The sequence below is a fragment of the Chiloscyllium plagiosum genome, unplaced genomic scaffold (assembly GCF_037043375.1).
Source record: "Chiloscyllium plagiosum isolate Xiang-an unplaced genomic scaffold, Cpla_swu_hap1 HiC_scaffold_24, whole genome shotgun sequence".
NCBI classification, from domain to species: domain Eukaryota; kingdom Metazoa; phylum Chordata; class Chondrichthyes; order Orectolobiformes; family Hemiscylliidae; genus Chiloscyllium; species Chiloscyllium plagiosum.
In genome coordinates this window covers 14933459-14950300 of record NW_028270162.1, presented here as the reverse complement: position 1 = coordinate 14950300, position 16842 = coordinate 14933459, and the positions used below count along the sequence as shown (strand labels likewise).

Genomic DNA, 16842 nt, shown 5'->3' with positions numbered 1-16842 from the left:
AGCTTTTGTTCTTAGAAAGAATAAAGACTGACCTTCAAATGGAGGTGGGCAAGGGGACAACAGTCATCCTGGAGTCATGAACACCTGCCCAAGGTCATTGGTTGAGAGGATATTGACATGCAATTGGCATAGATGGGCAGCCCCTAAACAATGTAAGTAAAAGGGGATGGATAGGTAGAATGGGGTCCGAACAAGAGCAGGGGGGTGTGACATCATCTTTGTGCTGGAAGACCAGGAGTGTTCCTACATCAGCTCGAGTGAAGAACAAAGATAGCTACTAAAGGCAGCAAGACATCTGGGAGATAGGAGTCAGGTATCTCTACATCTCCACTTTACAGAAAGGCTTCAGGATCAGTGAAGAATTTTCATCTGTCACGGTTGTACATTTTCTTTCTTTGCCTAATTAATTAATGAATCATGTCTAAACTGCTGCATCTTAACAGCCATGATAAACTATCAGAAAATGTACTGTATTGCGTACAGTTTTGGTCTTCTTACTTGAGAAAGGATGTACTGATGTTGCACAGGATACAGATGAGGTTCACTAGGTTGGTTCTGGGTTGAGAGGGTTGGCTTATCAGGAGAGATTGAGTAGGCTGTACTCATTGGAATTTACAGGAATGAGGGGGGACCTTATAGAGATATGTAAAATTATGAAGGGAATAGATAAGCTAGAAGCAGGGAGGTTGTTTCCACTGATGGGTGAAACTAGAATTAGAGGGCATAGCCTCAAAGTAAGGCAGAGCAGATTTAGGACTGATTTGAGGAGGAACTTCTTCACCTAAAGGATTGTGAATCAGTGGAATTTCCTGCCCAGTGAAGCAGCTGAGGCCACCTTGTTAAATGCTTTAAGGCAAAGATAGATTTTTGAACAGTAAAGGAACTAAGGGTTATGGTGAGCTGGTGGGTAAGTAGAGCTGAGACCACAAAAAGATCAGACCTGATCTTATTGAATGGTGGAGCAGGCTCAATGGGCCAGATGGTCTACTCCTGCTCCTGTTTCTTATGTTCGTAAATTGCTACAAATCATCAATTGCTTTACATTAGGTAACAGTGATCTTCAACTCCTTAAAATCATACCAACTGATATACCTCTTCATCTCTTGAGGACTTCATGTCAGAGTTCAGGAATACTGGTGCCTGGCACATTTCTGCCAGGGTGCTTTGCAGCAGGAGTACACCCCTATCTCCTGCATCTACCCAAGATGGCTCTCAGCCTCCTTTCTACGCGCTCACTCACTTTGCCCCTTTTTGGAGGCTTTCAGCTTCTGCATTGCATTTTAGTGCAGAGGCAACTGTCAGTGGGTGTTCCTGGTTTGTTGTTAGCATGTGCCAGCAACTTACACAACAACCAATCAGCATGTGCTTCAGCCAAGTGATCATGCCTGAATATTAAAGGGATCCAGTTCTTCGTCAGGCCAAGGGGGACTACGCTAAGTCAGGGGATGCTGTCACATTCAGTGAAGGGACTCATCAGATTATAGTCCAGTGGCTTAGCCCCAGCCAGTCAGGCACACAGTCCAAGCAGAACCCAGAGCTCCATGTCCTTGCACTCCAGGATTGGGCCACAGTCAGTCTTGAAGGTAGACCAGTTTGGGGATTACCTAAACAGCAATCAGGTGCAGTGGAGACATCAGTCTGAGAGTTGAGGGCCTTTCTCAGTTAGGGCTGTCCTGTCCATGTCTGTCCTGACAGTGTGTCCATGTCTGTCCTGGCAGTTTGAACATGAAAAATCAGGGAATTTGTCAGAGGCCTGTCCGTGGAGAACTGAGGAAAGTGGAATGCTCAAGTCTATGTTGGATATCACTGAAGGTGGGCGGAACGGTGGCACAGTGGTTAGCACTGCTGCCTCACAGCGCCAGAGGCCCGGGTTCAATTCCCGCCTCAGGCGACTGACTGTGTGGAGTTTGCACGCTCTCCCCGTGTCTGCATGGGTTTCCTCCGGGTGCTCCGGTTTCCTCCCACAGTCCAAAGATGTGCAGGTCAGGTGAATTGGCCGTGCTAAATTGCCCGTAGTGTTAGGTAAGGAGTACATGTAGGGGTATGGGTGGGTTGCGCTTTGGCGGGGCGGTGTGGACTTGTTGGGCCGAAGGGCCTGTTTCCACACTGTAAGTAATCTAATCTAAAAAATAATCTAATCTAATCTAATCGAATGCTGATAGTGAAAGGGCACAATTCAAGAGAGAAGTGTGGGATGTCATGGAGCATAGGAAGGGAATGGAGTGGCATGGTGGCTCAGTGGTTAGCACTGCTGCCTCACACTGCCAGAGACCTGGGCTCGATTCCACCCTCAGACAACTGTCTGTGGGAAGTTGGCATCTTCTCCCCGTACCTGTGCGGGTTTCCTCCGGGTGCTCTGGTTTACTCCCACAGTCCAAAGATGTGCAGGTCAGGGTGGATTGGCCATACTAAATTGTCCCATAGTGTTCAGGGACGTGAAGGCTTGGTGGGTTAGTCATGGGAAAAGCGGGGTTGCAGGGATAGGGTAGAGTATGGGTCTGGGGTGGGATGCCTTCAGAGAGTCAGTGTAGGCCCAAGGGGCCAAATGGCCTGCTTCTACATTGTTGGGATTCAATGATTCTATGGGAAGAGGCATCAAAGTTGCCATCCCAAAAGCATGACGCATCCAGACAGAATTGCTTTCTATGGTGTATCTGTAAAAGTTGGCGAGGGTCCTTTACGGACCTGCTGAATTTTCTTAGCCTCCTGAGGAAGAAGAGGTGTTGTTGTGGATCAAAGCATAGGGAGTGAAAGCTAGAACAGGGGACTGATGTGGACGATCAGTCACAGGTGGATTAAACAGTGGAATAGGCTCAAAATGCCAAAAGACCTCCTCCTGCTTCTATTTTCTCTGCTTTTCTGAGAGTACCAATGTATTAATCATGCATGGACTGATTCAGAAAGGCCAGTCAAGGGCACCAATGTGTAACTCATTGGTAAGTAATTCCTTTTAATGAACATTAAAAATCATGGCCTCAAGCAGTCGTGATCATTACATTGTTTGCATTAATTGACTCCTTGTCATTTTAGATAACCACATCTGTTCAGTTACCAACTTAAAGGTTACATTGGGTTGTCATTTCCAAATCACATTCCATGCCTCATACTGGAACTCTCAGCTGCTATATTTGCACACTAAACCTTAAGTGTGCAAAGGTCTAGTCTGTGATGATCAAGGATGCCTTTTTTTCTGGGGGAAAGGGTACTATCATGATGGAGAAGTGCATGAATTTCACACCTCGGTGCAGTGTTAGAACTTTTGATCTGTAACATATCTTTGGGTAATGTATCATCTTTTGGGGATCCTTATGGAGGCATGACACTGGTCACCCGGAAAGACTCCGTGACACACTATTTCAGGGCCTTACACGTCGTTTCATTGTGGGGTGTCAGGAGTGATGTTACTGAAAGGCTGTTCTATGTCTGATCTTACTTGCAGGATCATCAGCATCTGATATGGACATTACAGCTGGTGGAATCTTTGTGATCTTGCTGTGTAGGCAAAGTTAGTGTCTAAAGGGAGAGCAATTATAACCTTATCAGGAAAAACAGTAACCTCCAGCTGCCAAGAATCTCACCCCCCCCCAAAAATAAACCACTTCGCCAACAAAACGGGAAAATCCAGTCCTCAATAATTGTAAGATAGTCTTTCTGTTTATCCTCAGGAAATGTTTACAAGTTGTGTTATTCATTGTCTGAAGATGCGATTAAAATGTACTAATTTTGTAGAATTTATTGCTTTATTTGCATTATACAGTTTGTCAGAGTTGCATCATGCTTTGTATTCAGGTTTCAGTGTTACCATGAAAGATGTGCAACAACGTAGGATTCTGTTCAAAAAGGGTAGGGGGTGTCACTCCAAGTGCAAAGGTGAGTGGACATATCAAACATCGCGAGGTGAGTGGTGGATGTTTGAAATGGATGATCCTGGGACGTGAAACTGATGACTTCAGTGACTTTAAGAGGGAGTTTCAAACACACATTGTCGAGAAAAGCAATCGACCATCGTCCAATACCAATTGTCATTAATGTTCAGAGAGGTTATAGCATGGTATGTATTCTGGTTGATTGTGCAATCTCCAAGCTTAGAACAGAGATTTATTCACATCTTTGAAAACTATGACCTGGGAGTGCTTCCTGTTCACATGATATCATACAGAAACCCCAACATGCGTGAGATTAAAATCAGATCTATGCTCCAGGCTTTCAAGTAAAACTCAGACTGGTTCCACACTCCTAATATCTGCCTCAGGCTAGGCCTAAAAACTCAACTCCAACCTCAACATCCTTTCCACACAGTCTGAGACTGCTCCAGCAGCCACAGCTTCAACATCCCCGCTGCTTCTATTTTCCATCACTCTCCACCAAGTCAACCCAGTGCTGAAAAGGGACTGGAAGTGTAGTGTAATGGCGGAGGGGAATGGGAGCAAGATTTCCATTGAGCCTGGGCTGGCCCGATATCACACGAGGTGTTCGAACCTCCTTGCAGGAATTCTTCAGGGTCCCAGGCTCGACTCAGTCAGAAAGAGATCAATTTGAAGTCCTTATCGAGATGGAGATACTACACCTTATTGCACAGTTTAGTACAACTGAGCGACATGATGGGCCATTTCAGATCCAAGGACATTGCTGGGGGTCTGGTGAAAACATAGATGGGTCAGTCCAGGTTTCCTTCAACAGCCAAAAGGATATTAAAGAACTAGATGAACTTTTACAATAGCCCAATAAACACAGTTACTGATTCCTGCATATTACTGATATTAGTTTTCACTACAGGTTATTCAAATGAATTGAATATTCCTTAGGCTGTCTGCATCATATTCCACCAACATGCAGCAGTCATAGGGACCTTGGGCGAAATACTGTACAGAAAGTGACCCTTGATCACTGAAGTGGTAGAGGTGGGTACAATTACATTTACATGTTTCGACAGGTGCATGGATAGGAATGATTTAGAGGGATATGTCTGTGTAGAGTTTGCACATTCTCCCTGTGTCTGCATGGGTTTCCTCAGGGTGCTCCGGTTTGCTCCCACATTCCAAAGATATGCAGGCCAGGTGAACTGGCCATGCTAAATTGTCCATAGTGTTAGGTGCATTAGTCAGACGGGGAGGGGTGAGTTACTCTTTGGAGGGTTTGTGTGGACTTGTTGGGCTGAAGGGCCTGTTCCCACACTGTAGAGAATCTAATTTAATCTAATCTCAAACACTGGTAAATGGGATTCGTTCAGTCTAGGAAACCTGGATAGCATGGATGAGTTAGGCTGAAGAGCCTGTTTCCATACTGTATGACTCTATGACAGTTCGGAATAACAGTGTTGAAGATACTATTGCATCAAGATTATCATTTCCAGCCCTTGACATTTCTAGGATTCAATAACGTGCTCTCTGGGAGTAGCCTGGATATGTTAAATTGCCCTTTCATGCCTTTGCCTGGAAGTGTAAGTGCTGGGCTATAGATAATTGAGATGTTCAATTCATAATTAGTATCAGGAAAGATCAGCGCAAGTATCAAGGTCAAATCTTTACTGAGGTAATCATTGTCTCCCAATTTACAGCAATGTGGCCTGTCTTAGTTACTTTCCCACTGCATTTTCAAGCTATGTTAACCCTTTCTTGACTGTTCATACTGCCCAGACATGGGGGCTTCTGTTGTTCTAAGGCTGAGCTTGTATAGGTCCTTGTTTGGATCAGCCTGAGCAGGTTAGATCCACTCATTCATTGAACTTGGCTGTCTCAATGAACTAAGACTGACTTCACTGTAGTGATGGATCTGTTTGAAAATGCCTTAAAGTCTGTTGTACTATGGCACACATTCCAGAACATGCAGGAACTATCCCTTTGAGACTGTTACAGGATATCACATCATGTGACATTCCTCACTTTCAGTCATTGTCTCTATGTGATGGAGTCAGTGTCATCAGTCAGTTATGGCTGTGATGTTCAGTAACATCAGTAAGCAAGCTAGAAGACTATTACATCTGCAATATTCTACCCTTGAAATTAGATACTGTTGTGACTAAACTGAAGGTATTTGATTTGACTTATTTGATTTATTTATTGTCATGTGTATTCTGTTGCAAAATATAGTGACAAGTGTTGAGTAACATTGCCACTCTCTGGTGCCATCTAAAACACTGGAAAATAAGCCAAAAATGTAGAATATAAAGGCAGGAAAATACAGAAATAAAGAAAAAGTGCTAGACTTTAAGTGTTTAGTGCTCCTCTGTGGACTATGGGCCTGGTGGCCAAACATGAGTCCCCTTCGCCAATGTGCCACCACTAGAACCAAGATCACCAACACTTTGGCGCTATCATGTCGCCACCGACACGTTCACCACGCCACCGGCTCTCGTACTGGTCCCAAACCCACCTTAGTCGTCACCTCCATGAATCTGCGCTGGACGCGAACGCTGCTGGGAACCCAAACTCCCCTCCACCATGGCAACCTGAGTTGGCACTAGGACCGCCTCATGCTTGGAGAAGCCACCGGAACTCCAACTTGACTCCAATGCCGTCACCACAACAGAGCTCTTCAACCAGAGAGGTAAGCAAAACGAAAGAGAAGAAGGGATCTGAAAATGAGAAAAGAGAGAAAACAAAGAAAAGAAATGAAAAGAAAAGCAGGCGGAGAAGACGAGCCCCATGAGGGAGTCAGAACCCCTACTCCACCGTCATCTTAGCAGAGGTTTTCACAGCTTGTAGCTAGGCAGGCTGAAACTGCTGCCATTATAACTGTCAACACCAGTATTCCAAGGTCAGACCACATTTGGAGTATTGTGTACAGTGTTGGGCCCCATATCTCAGGAAGGATGTTCTGGCCCTGGAGCATATTCAGTAGAGGTTCACAAGAATGGTCCCAGGGTTGAAAAGCTTAACTTATGAGGAATGTTTGAGGCCTCTAGGTCTATACTTGATAGAATTTTGAAGGCTATGGGGGAAATCTAATTGAAACTTACAGAATGCTGAATGGCCTGGACAGAGTGGATGTTGGGAGGATGTTTCCATTGGTTGGAGAGTCTGGAACACGAGGGCACAGATTTAGAGTGAAGTAAAGATGCTTTAGAACAGAGATAAGAAGAAATGTCTTCAGCCAGAGAGTGGTGAATCTATGGAATTCACTGCCACAGAAGGCTGTGGAGACTGGGTCATTGAGTATATTTAAGACAGATAGATAGGTTCTTGATTATCAAGGCAATCAAGGGTTACAGGGAGAACGTGGGAGAATGGGGTTGAGAAACTTCTCAGCCATGATTTAATGGTGGAGCAGATCTGATGGGCTGAATGGCCTACTTTCTGCTCCTATGGCTTATGGTCTTATGATCTTATTCCAGTGTATCACAGTAGACCAGCAGCCTGCCAATGCTGGTTACCCACCAGCAGTTATCATGCCTTTATCAGTAAAAACCTCTTGTACCGTTTACAGGTGAACCACCCAAGCAAACCAGAGGCGTTCCCATTGGCAAACAGCTGACAAGAAAGAGGAAATGGGTGGAGAGGCAGTGGGGGCAAGGAGAGAAGGCAGCTAATGGAACCTTCTCTGGCTGCATGTGATTGACTCTGCTGCCTGCAGAGTCGGGGAAGCAACTCCAAATCCAGCTCCCCATTCATCGAGAGTGCTACACCCTGCCTTCCCTCTGTCACTGACCTTTACATATCAAAATGCTCAAATAAAAGCCTCCTAATAAAACATTGAGAACTAAATTTACAAATTAAACCATGCCATAGTTCATGAAAAGACCAAGTACTCCTCCTTGTAGATTCCGTCCATTTTTAATGTTACTTTTCTGGTCCTTTGCTGATCCTAATAGGGACTGAAATGGGGATTTGCAAGAGGCATGGCTAGGGTTAAGTGATTACCTTACCCACCTGTGAGCTGAACGCAATCCAGGCCATGGTGACAGACTAGGAAACCTAGTCCCTAGAAGGGTTTTAAGTGGATGATGTGGAGCTATTAAATGAGCTTACGACACTTAAAGTTGATGTGGGAGAGGGTAGCACCGAAGCACATGAAGGAGGTGAGAGGGGAAACTGCAGAGGGACTGCCAAATATCCTTCAATCATCCCAGGATTCAAGGGACTAGAGAATTGTGTCCTGGTTCAAAAGAGGTTGTAAAGATAAGTCTGGAATTTACAGGCCAGTCTATTTAATTTTGACGGAGGGGAAATTGGTAGTAACTATTATTTGGGCCAGAGTTAATAGTCACATGGAAAAATGTGCATTGATTCGCTAAAGGCAGCAAGGATCTGTGGAGGAAAAGTCTTCCTGACTAAATTGTTGGATTTTCTTTTTGGTGAGGTAACAGAAAGGGATAATGTGGGAAAACATGACGATGCACTATACATGGACTCGTACACACAGCATGCATTTCACACGTGCCACACAATAGAGTTGCGATGGTAGTTATAGACCATAGAATTAAAAAGGATCTGTAGCAACATGGATATACAATTGGCTGAGGTTTATGAAATATAGAGTGATGGTTAATGGGTGCTTTCAGGCCAGAGGAAGATTTGTGGAGATGTTTTCCAGGAATCGGTGTTGGAACTCTTGCCTTTCTTGATGAATAAATGAAATAATCTAAATCTTGGCTGTCAGAGGACAATTTCAAAGTTTGCACATGACACAAAACTTGGGAGCATTTATCCAAGAGGACTGTGCAGAATTCCAAAAGAATGTAGACAAGCTGGTGGAGTGGGCAGATGGATGAAGTTCATGAAAAGTAGTGTGAGATGATCCATTTTGGGACAAAGAACGGTATAAAATTTAGGATCTGCTGAGTTTTTCCAGCAATTGCTGTTTTTGTTTCTGATTTTCAGTAGCCACAGAATAATAGCTGGGCTTCTGGGGTTATGAGGAAAGATTATCGAAATTCAGGCTTCTTTCCTCTAGCATTTAGAAGGTTAAGGGGGTGATCTGATTAAAGCCTTTAAGACATTAACAGGAAAAGACAGCATAGATAAATATAGACTACTTCCACTGCTTGAGAATGCTAGAACTAGGGAGCATAGTCTAAAAGTTAGTGTCAGGAGAGACGTTAGGAAGCACCTCTACACACAAAGGGTGGGAGAGGTTTGGAACTCTCTTCCACAAATGGCAATGGATGCTGGATCAGTTATTAGTTTTAACTCTGAGATAGATAATTTTTTTGTTAAGTGTAAATATTAAGGAATATGGGCCAAAGGCAGGTATTTGGAGTTAGGCCACAGATCAGCCATGATTGCAGTGAATGGTGGAACAGTCTCAATGGCCTGACGGCCTACTCCTGTTCCTGTGTTCCTATGTCCACTTCAAATCACCTCATTGACTGTAGAGTGCGATGGATAACCAGATACTGCAGAAAAACAAGTTCCCTCTTTCTTCCGGGCTCCAAGGGTTTGTAACAGTACAAGATCTTAGATTTAGACTTCTGTTTCATTGTCATGTATACTCAAGTACGGGCTACAAGAGTACAGTGCAAAGTGTACAATGTCACTACACCCAGTGCCATCTTAGGTACAAGGTACCTAGGTACAAAACCTTAGTTACAGGAGTAGAGAAATAAATAAATAAGTTAAAAAGTTCAGCATTACAGTCTGCTTAGTGTAAAAGTGGAAAAATAAAGAAATAAATTTAGAAAGTCAAACATTACAGTTCTTTCTTAAAGCATGGGCCTGCACATGCTCCAAGCTGGGTGTTCTCCAGGTGGGCTCAAATTGCATTCCCAGAGGAAAAGGTGTCTCTCAACCATCTACAGACCTGAACATTACTATGGTTACTGCTGGCTGTGCACAAGCTGTTATGAGGGTGTTGATGAATATCAGGAAAAGGATCAGTGTTTTGCATGTCTCACACAGCACAACCATTCTCAATCAAATATGTTTTCACAGTAACCAATAGGAACTGATTTCTCTGACTGACTGTAGGAGGTGTTATCACCCGCCTGCTTTGAACACAGGTTCAGTCAGTGTAGCTCAGTTTACCCCTGTGCTTTCATTGACAACATTTGAGCAAATAGCCAAGCAAGGGCTGAAATATGTGATCCCATCTGATCCATAGAGAAGCTCATACTCACTGATTCTGCACACACAGCTGACATTGCATCTTGCTGTTAGATTTCTGTGAGCCATTGTAAGTGAAGGGCCTGTGGTGTATGGTATATTAATGCCCTCAAGTTTAATACTTTCACAGACAGCAATGAACAGTGTAGAGAAGCACAATAAAGAAACCCCACTGCAGATCAAAACAAGGCGTGCTGTTCCTCAGGCACCAAGCTTGAGCCTTTTAATAATATAGCCCCCAAGGATAAAGCCAACGCAGGGAACAATGGTCACACCAGTGTCAATGCTTGCGCTTACTGAGATTCAATGAACTTGGGAATGAAGATAATAAAAGTGGTGACGATAGCATTTTGTGCTGTGTATGCCAAACTCACAAACAGGCACAACAGGAAGATCCTGACAGCAGATCAAAGCAAATTTGGTTTCAGATCCTGACAGCAGCTTTGGAAATGTATTTAATGTCCCTTCCAAAAGCCGTTGAGGAAGTGACAGTATTCTTTCGAGGTTCTTTGGTGTTGATTTCTCTTTCAACATTCCACCATCATTATTTGGATCACCCGAGCCCATTTTTGTTTCCTCCTTCTGTTGAGGTGGTAGTTTTAGGGAGAAGGTGAACGTTGGCACTATAACTAAGAGTGTGGCAACCGCACAAAGTGAAAAATCCATTCCATCAATTGCCAATAAAGCACGGTTCACTCTGATCAATCTGAACTACGGTCCTGGAGTCCAAGTAGAAACCAATCAATACTTCCCCTAGCAGATATCTTGCTGGGGAGCCCAATGTTCCCCTTACATACTTGTTGGCCGAGTATAAAGATGTGTTCTCTGCTTTCACACTATCGTCCAGGTAAGTGGGCCCCAGGGTGTAAATGGGGATTGAGCCCACACCTACGAGGAACTGAACACAGACTAAAAGGGCCACATGGTGGTGGTGGCTGTAAGAGTCCTTCCCAAAACAGCGACTCTCCTGCTCCTCAGATGTTGCCCGACTTGCTGTGCTTTTCAGTGCAACCCTTTTCAACTCTGATCTCCAGCATCTGCAGTCCTCACTTTCTCCAGAGACCTTAGTGACACAGGCCAGGGCATGGGGCGCAGCTCTCGTTGCTGCCGCTGTACAGATACCCCTGTTGGAGACGGATGTGTTCAACTCCAGGGCCTGGTATGGTAGTGGGGGGTGGGGGGGTAGGTGGGAGATGAAATGAGGCAGCCTGAAGACCACTCATGGCTAGCCAATGGGCCCTACTACCTTTGGTATATGTTACATAGAGTAGCACATCACAAAGCACAAAACAGCTTCAAAGTCTGTCTTATTAGGAGAGTAAATGATAACTGGCAATTTGTTGTTCTTGCTTAAGATTTGTAGTGAACCTTGTCTGCATTCATATAAGAATGCCATGAATTTAAAGGAAATTTATTGCTCCCATAAACGTAATTCTGGTTACATTTTTCCACTTTCTGTACATTAAAGATTATTAGGGTTTACTCGACCTGATCCTGTCACTTCTCAAGCAGGTAAACTGATGCTATGCAGTGCAATGATGCCCTATGAAGGTAGTGTATTATATCTAATGCTACGTAGTCCAGTTATTGGTTATAGCTTTATCACTCAAACACCAACCTCTCCAATTAGAAGGTCACAAATCCAGGTCTCCCTGTACAGATAGAACATAGTATTTGTCCTCGGCACCAGATTTGTCCTCGGCTGCTTTGGGAAGCGAGAAATGTGATTGCTTCGCTGCTTGCGAAGATCTTTGCATCCTCGCTCTCCACCAGAGTTGTACCTGAGGACTGGAGGGAGGCAAATGTAATTCCTCTCTTCAAGAAAGGAAATAGGGAAATCCCCAGCAATTACAGACCAGTCAGTCTCACATCTGTCGTCTGCAAGGTGTTAGAAAGGATTCTGAGGGATAGGATTTATGACCATCTGGAAGAGCATGGCTTGATTAAACGCAGTCAGCACGGCTTTGTGAGGGGCAGGTCATGCCTCACTAATCTTATTGAGTTCTTTGAGGATGTTACTAGAAAAGTTGATGAGGGTCGAGTGGTGGATGTGGTGTATATGGACTTCAGCAAGGCATTTGATAAGGTTCCCCAAGGTCAGAAGGTCAGGAGGAATGGGATACAGGGAAATTTAGCTGTCTGGATACAGACTTGGCTGGTCGACAGAAGACAGCGAGTGGTAATGGAAGGAAAGTATTCTGCCTGGAAGTCAGTGGTGAGTGGTGTTCCACAAGGCTCTGTTCTTGGGCCTCTGCTCTTTGTAATTTTTATTAATGACTTGGATGAGGAGATTGAATGATGGGTTAGCAAGTTTGCAGACGACACAAAGGTTGGAGGTGTCGTTGACAGTATAGAGGACTGTTGTAGGCTGCAGCGTGACATTGACAGGATGCAGAATTGGGCTGAGAGGTGGCAGATGGAGTTCAACCTGGATAAATGCAAAGTGATGCGTTTTGGAAGGTCAAATTTGAAAGTTGAGTACAGGATTAAAGACAGGATTCTTGGCAGTGTGGAGGAACAGAGGGATCTTGGTGTGCAGGTACATAGATTCCTTAAAATTGCCACCCAAGTAGACAGGGTTGTTAAGAAAGCATATGGTGTTTTGGCTTTCATTAACAGGGGAATTGAGTTTAAGAGCCGTGAGATCTTGTTGCAGCTCTATAAAACTTTGGTTAGACCTCACTTGGAATACTGTGTCCAGTCCTGGTCGCCCTATTATAGGAAAGATATAAATGCTTTGGAGAGGGTTCAGAGGAGGTTTACCAGGATGCTGCCTGGAATGGAGGGCTTATCTTACGAAGAGAGGTTGACTGAGCTCGGACTTTCTTCATTGGAAAAAAGAAGGAAGAGAGGGGACCTAATTGAGGTGTACAAGATAATGAGAGGCATTGATAGAGTTGATAGCCAGAGACTTTTTCTCAGGGCAGAAATTGTTAACACGAGGGGGTCATAGCTTTAAGCTGTTTGGCGGAAAGTATACAGGGGATGTCAGAGGCGGGTTCTTTACGCAGAGAGTTGTGGGAGCATGGAATGTGTTGCCAGCAGCAGTTGTGGAAGCAAGGTCATTGGGGACATTTAAGAGACTGCTGGACATGCATATGGTCACAGAAATTTGAGGGTTCGTACATTAGGTTTACCTTACATGAGGATCAATGGTCGGCACAACATTGTGGGTTGAAGGGCCTGTTCTGTGCTGTACTGTTCTATGTTCTATGTTCTATTTCAGTGAGATAGATGGAGTGGTGCACTGGCACAGGTGCTGTCTTTTAGGTGAGACATAAATTGAAAACACATCCATTTTCCCATGTAGACATGCAAAATTGGAAGGCAGAATTGCTGGCTGTGCTGACCAATAAATGGTGTGGTACAGACTCCACAGCCCAACTTGCTCATCAGAGAGAGACAACTTGTGGTGGTTTCGCCTGGGGGTAACCGCACCTGAGACAGGGGAAGATGAGAAGGAGGGACTTTTCTGGCAGCCTCAGCAGTGCAGAAATTAAACCCATGCTGCTACCATCACTCTACACCACAAAGCTAGCCAACTGGGCTAACCAATTCCCTCACCCAACAGCTCTAAAGAAACAGACAGTGCGATTTATTCTTTAATTATTGATGCAGGGGTGAGCATATTAGGTGGCAATCACACACCACCACCCACCACTGGACAAACCCAAACTATCATGTGCCAATCAGTAGATTTCTTTATTGTCAGCCCTGACACTGGCCTTCCCAAGTCGCCCAAAGCTGCTATTGAGTCAGAGGACACCCACCCAATCTGGGAGGCAGGTCACCCTGGTTTCCCGGTCAGAAAGCTGTCCTTCTTTCACACCTAATCGAAAAGCAGGGAATCAGAGAGCTGGGGAGTTGAGGCCCTTAAGGAGCCATTGGCTGACACTGAATTGGCAGCAGGTTGAGAACGTTTCTCCGAGGTTAGTTAGTAACATGGTGTCAAGGGATTGGGTAATTCGCCAGGGCCAAGTCACTGCATTATTCCCCCTTGTTGTCACCTTCCTCCCACCACTGGGGGGGACACAATTCTCCCGGTTTATTGCTGTTGTTGGAACTTGCAGTGTTCAAACTGGCTGCCATAGTCTGCTACTTCACAACAGTGGCTAAACCACATTGGGTCTGATATAGGGAATTGCACTCACATGGGAAATGATCACCTCTTGGCATATCTGTGCTATCAATCCAGAAACTCTCTGGAGACCTGAGTTCAAATCATACAAAGGCAAATAGTGGCTTTTGAATTTAATAAAAACCTGGAATTAGGAAGCTAATGATGGCCATGGAACTGTTGTCAATTGTCCAGTTTGTCAGTGATAGAGTCATACAGCATGGAAACAGACCCTTCAGTCCAACTCTTCCATGCCTACCAGTCTGACCTAGTCCCATTTGCCAGCATTTGGCCTTTATCCCACTAAACCTTTTCTATTCATATACCCATCAAGATGTTGTAATTGTACCAGCCTCCACCACTTCCTCTGGCAGCTTATTCCATCACACACCACCATGTATGTGAAAACATTGCCCCTCAGGTTCCTTTTAAATCTTTTCACTCTCACCTCAAACCTATGCCCTTTAGTTCTGGACTCCACTACCCTGAGAAAAAGACCTTGGCAATTTACCCTATCTATGCCCCTCATGATTTTATAAACCTCTATAAGGTCATCCCTCAGCCTCTGATGCTCCAGGTAAAACATCCCCAGCCTATTCAGCCTTTCCCTACAAGTCAAATCCTCCAACCCTGACAACATCCTTGTAAATATTTTCTGAACCCTTGCAAGTTTCACAAAATCCTTCCTATAGAAGGGCTACAAGAATTGTATGCAGTATCCCAGAAGTGGCCTCACCAATGCTCTGTACATGATATCCCAATTTCTAGACTCAGTGTTCTGACCAACGAAGGTAAGCATGCCAAATGCCTTCTTTACCACCCTGTCTATCACGACTTGCATTCACCTCCCTGACCCATGAAGAGAACCATGCTCAAAGTGTGCCCCAACTACTACCAGTGGTTTTGCCTTGCGGTTTGTAGTCTACCTACCTCATGCCTAGCACCCCATCCCCTTGCATCCTCTGCTTCCACTCTCAGCCATTTTCTCCATGACTCCTTTCCCATCCTTGTACCTTGTGCCTGATCCAAACCATTGTAGCCCCCTCCATTGGCCTATCCTTCCAGCCTCTGTCACATTGACCAATGTCTGGCAAACACTTGGTTTCTAGGCTGGTAGAGGCCAGACAGAGAAGGAGACTGACCAATCCTTTTCTCACCCCTCACTTTCTGCATTTATTTCTGCAGCTGAGACCAAGGATAATAAATAGGCTTCAGATTGATATTTTATTTGTCAAATGGAAAGCAAACATTGAGATTAGATTTTAAGGCCATACAACATTTTAATAATTGATTGCTCCCTGAGCTGCTAGCATCAGTTGGTTTTCCATTGCCCACTTCATCAGACCAATCAAAATCTTCAACTGGCTGCCAACCCATCGTCTCATTGGCTGGCAAAAAGCTGTCTGTGGTCACAGTCCGCTGCTATAAGTAGGAGTTGTTGCTGGTAATTGCCAGGCTGTGGGTACAAAATGCTTTTAACTATGACAGTGACATAGTTATCCCATCCTTCAACCGTGTCCAGCAGCCTGTGTCCAGCAGCCTATTCCCAGCAGCCCATTTCCAGCAACCCATGTCCAGCAGCCTGTGTCCAGCAGCCCGTGTCCAGCAGCCCGTGTCCAGCAACCTGTGTACAGCAGCCCATGTCCAGCAGCCCATGTCCAGCAGCCTGTGTCCAGTAGCCTGTGTCCAGCAGCCCGTGTCCAGCAGTCTGTTGGAAGTGTGTGGGATAAATTAGACACAGCCTCAAGTCACAGACACCTCGCGCCTACTGTAATGAAGGCAGACTGGGCTGTGCAGTTGGCCTCCATTCTGAGCTGTCTCACTCATATGAACACTCCTGTGAGATCCAACTTGGGGCATGAATTGTTGCTTTATCACGCAGGGCTGCATTTAAACTCTGTGTCATGAAGTGAGAATGACACCTCATTAGTCAAGGCTTTTTCTGGAACATAGAATCCTTACGGTGTGGAAGCAGATCAATTGGCCCATTAACTCCACACCGCCCCTTCCAAGAGCATCCCACCCAGACCCAGCCGTGTTCCTGTAACCCTGCATTTCCCGTGGCTAACCCACCTAACCTCTACATCACTGGGGTATATGGGCAATTTCCCATGATCAGTCTACCTAACTTGCACATCTTTGGACTGTGGGAGGAAAACCAGAGCACCTGGAGGAAACACATAGAGACATGGGGAGAGCGTGCAAACTCCACAGTCGCCCAAGGGTGGGACTGAACTTGGGTCCTTGATGCTGTGAGGTAGCAGTACTAACCACTGAGCCACTGTACCAGATGTGAAGGTGTTGGCGCTGTTACAATAGTTGAAGTTTTGTTAAGGGCCAGAATGATGTAACACATTAATGTATTTGCCACACTCTAAACCTTACTTTTTATTTGTGTAGAATTGTCAAGACAAAATGATCCCCCCAAGCCATCACCATTCTATCTCAGAAATCTATTGCTGTCCCTTCCCTGTTGCTGGCTCACTATCCTCGCATTCATCTCCAACCTGTGGCTGTGCGTGCGCTAAATGGACAGTCATGGTTCAGAAGGCAGCTCACCACGGCTTTCTCCAGGGCAACAAGGGATGGATAATAAATGCTGGCTCACTGTCCACATCTCATGAATAAATAAAAAGAAAACGCCCAGCCTTCCTCTCCTGCAATCTGACTATGTTGGACTTAGAT

General features: G+C 45.0%; 1 pseudogene; it reads right to left on the bottom strand.

Moving 5' to 3' along the window:
* Positions 1-9620: 9620 nt before the first annotated feature.
* LOC122562394 (solute carrier organic anion transporter family member 5A1-like) lies at positions 9621-15534 on the bottom strand (annotated as a pseudogene).
* Between the last annotated feature and the right edge of the window lie 1308 nt (positions 15535-16842).